The 3,186-nt window shown below is 44.4% G+C and overlaps 1 pseudogene; it reads left to right on the top strand.

Moving 5' to 3' along the window:
- Nucleotides 1-1,534: 1,534 nt before the first annotated feature.
- Nucleotides 1,535-1,652, top strand: LOC126442763 (5S ribosomal RNA; annotated as a pseudogene).
- Nucleotides 1,653-3,186: the final 1,534 nt, after the last annotated feature.

Below are 3,186 nucleotides of genomic sequence, written 5' to 3'. Positions count from 1 at the left end.
GAGAATAGCTTAAACATGGACACTGCAACAAGGGATGAGAAAAATGGCTGGAAAGACGGATAGGAGCGGTACTGTTGGATTAATTTACGGTACCACTGCATACTCAACAACAAAAGAAGAAAGACAGGATAGATCCGAGGGCTTGGCAGTAGAGTAAGTAATAAAAGGGGAGGTCTTCAAAAATTAACTGCAATCACAGGCGACTGCAGGTGACCACCGATTCGGCAGCACAGATACCAGCATGTCGTGTGCTTTCAGTAGCGTGAAAAGACCGAGCCAACGAAATGGTTGTCCATGTTACTCGTTGTCCAACCTATCAATCTGACACGTCAGTGACTGTGTCAGATAGTCTTCCACCGCTGCGGTGGCTGCGAAACATTCCCACAGACAAACAGGTGTATTAGTTTTTATCGCGGAGCCGCTCATTGTTATGCAGGGTAGCAGAATGACCGGCATGGCTTAGGTGCTATTTGATTCATAAAGGAAAGATAATAGTAAGTAACTATCACTTAATACAGTGAGGGGAGGGGGAGGGTTGAGACATGGCCCCGTGTTCCCTGCGTTTACAAACTGAAGGTATACAACATAAAATGACAAAAAATGCACACATACAACATAATAAACTGACATGAGGCATAATGCAATTAACAGCACAATAAAATAATACAAAACAATAAAATGGAACACACGGCGTAAATTAGCTTATGACTTAGATCAGTGAGCAAGCATTGCAAAGCGACTGGAAGACAGTATAGTCGTCTCAGGACTAATAGATGTGCAATCTGCTACGAGTTGGCATTAAGACATTTAATTCCGGACAAATTACGTCACTTGAAAGGAGACTCTCATGATCCATGGCTATGAATACTAAGGACATCCATCACTGGGTGTGTGAAAACATTACTTGTAATGCAAGGTGGTGTGATCGGTACAAAGTGCGTAAATGACGGTAATAGCAAGTAGGAGCGAGTGGGACTGCGGTGATGTCAGTCAAATGTAGTTTATTGAGGTGTTAAATTGTAATAAAATCATGGCAGTAAAATGATGAGATTCTCTCACTAGTTTTGTACCACCTATAACCCCTGCCACACTGTCTAATAAATGGTTGCGATAAAGTATTCAAATTTTGAAACTTCCTGGCAGATTAAAACTGTGTGCCCGACCGAGACTCGAAATCGGGACCTTTGCCTTTCGCGGGCTCTTGCCCGCGAAAGGCAAAGGTCCCGAGTTCGAGTCTCGGTCGGGCACACAGTTTTAATCTGCCAGGAAGTTTCATATCAGCGCACACTCCGCTGCAGAGTGAAAATCTCATTCTGTATGCATATTTTATTCATAGTTATGCTATTCCATGCTGAATAACGACGGCTGTGAGGATATGTGAGAGTCTCGTCATTTAATTAGTGACGTGCATGAATGGATTGACGAGATCCTCGCTTGCTATCCACTATCTAGCGGGACCACTGCCAAAGGAACAGACTGGAAAACGTTAGTGAAGAAAGAATACCCTATTGAGCTTGACTCGAAGTATACACTTGGCAACGGCCTTGCCGCAGTGGATACACCGGTTCCCGTGAGATCACCGAAGTTAAGCGCTGTCGGGCGTGGCCGGCACTTGGATGGGTGACCATCAAGGCCGCCATGCGCTGTTGCCATTTTTCGGGGTACACTCAGCCTTGTGATGCCAATTGAGGAGCTACTCGACCGAATAGTAGCGGCTCCAGTCAAAGAAAACCATCTTAACGACTGGGAGAGCGGTGTGCCGACCACACGCCCCTCCTATCCGCATCCTCACCTGATGATGACACGGCTACTGAAAGCACACGACATGCTGGTATCTGTGCTGCCGAATCGGTGGTCACCTGCAGTCGCCTGTGATTGCAGTTAATTTTTGAAGACCTCCCCTTCATTAGCTAAGGAAAATGATTATTTGCATTGTAGAAGACAGCAAATGTGTAAATGTGAGACGTATTTACACTAGTAGTGCAGAATCCGTTTCGTGGCGTATCACGGCAGTTGTGTATCCTGTAATTCTCATACGTGCTTGTTGAACGCCATAGGTTGCATTTCAGGCAGCATAAGAGTGTGAATTAGTTGCAAGGCTGTAGATAAGGTAGGAATAATTTTGTTTACTAGTGTTTTTTTTGTGTAATTTGCATTTGCTTAGGTATAAGGTACTTCGTGTAGTAGTGTAATTCATCAACTAGGACGTGTGCGGTCCATTAGATGACGTAACAAACGACAAAATGTGGCGCAGTGATTCATTCGACGTAGTGTGTGCTAGTGTGTGGGTGTGCGTGCGGCTGCGTATCTAACGGAATGCGGTGCTCTGGCGCCTCCAGCAAGGACGCCCCATCAGGCGGCTGTGCGCGCCTTCGCACGCTTAGTTATGTTTTGTTCTTGTCTGCGATGGCGTGGCCTGTTATTTGTCACTATGTGGGTGAATGACTTTACTACACTAGTGTTTGACTATGCCGAACTATTGAAGTTGCGATACTCAATACTTTAACTACAATTCTGATTCCATTCTTCTTAAAGTAGTGCTCTCTATCGGACGGTTCCGAGCCCAGCTCCCTTCCGTACACAGCCAGGTTGGATACAGAAATGCACATCGTAGTGGCCGGCTACACTAAGTTACGTATATCCGCCAATTCCTGGATGTGTATGGCGAAGGTGTACGCCCGAAGACGCCCAAGAGCGGCACTACTTCCTTTAACTTGCAACCGCGAATACCAATAGTCTCTTTAACGGTGGAACACAAAAACTTTTAATCCCTGTTTTCCAAGATAGCGGAAAAATATTACTGGGCGCTATACGAACTGAGCTGCATTACATTAGAAATGATTGTGTCCTCTACCAATTATGTAGTAGTGCCAGTATCTTTCTATGTGAACTTCGACTAAATAAGTTACTTTTTCATCGCATAGTGCTGAAGAATTTACATTGAATATTCACTTGGTTTGTAACCTGGGAAAAGTTTTCGCTAGCTTCTTCTAGGCAATCAATAGAAGTTCCTCTTAAAAGATAGCAATTTGTGTTGTGTACGTCGGCAGACGTTATGAGAAGGTGTACTTTATTTGAGCATTAGGCAAAATGATTTGTGGTTAATAGCTATTGCAGTGATATTCAAAAGGGAACTTACCAGTACTGTCGTATGGAGGATGAATGGCATAAATACTACAAGTGAAG

This window comes from Schistocerca serialis, unplaced genomic scaffold (genome assembly GCF_023864345.2).
Source record: "Schistocerca serialis cubense isolate TAMUIC-IGC-003099 unplaced genomic scaffold, iqSchSeri2.2 HiC_scaffold_1402, whole genome shotgun sequence".
NCBI classification, from domain to species: Eukaryota; Metazoa; Arthropoda; class Insecta; order Orthoptera; family Acrididae; genus Schistocerca; species Schistocerca serialis.
The sequence above is the reverse complement of the archived record's forward strand: the minus strand, read 5'-3'. Positions and strand labels throughout refer to the sequence as shown.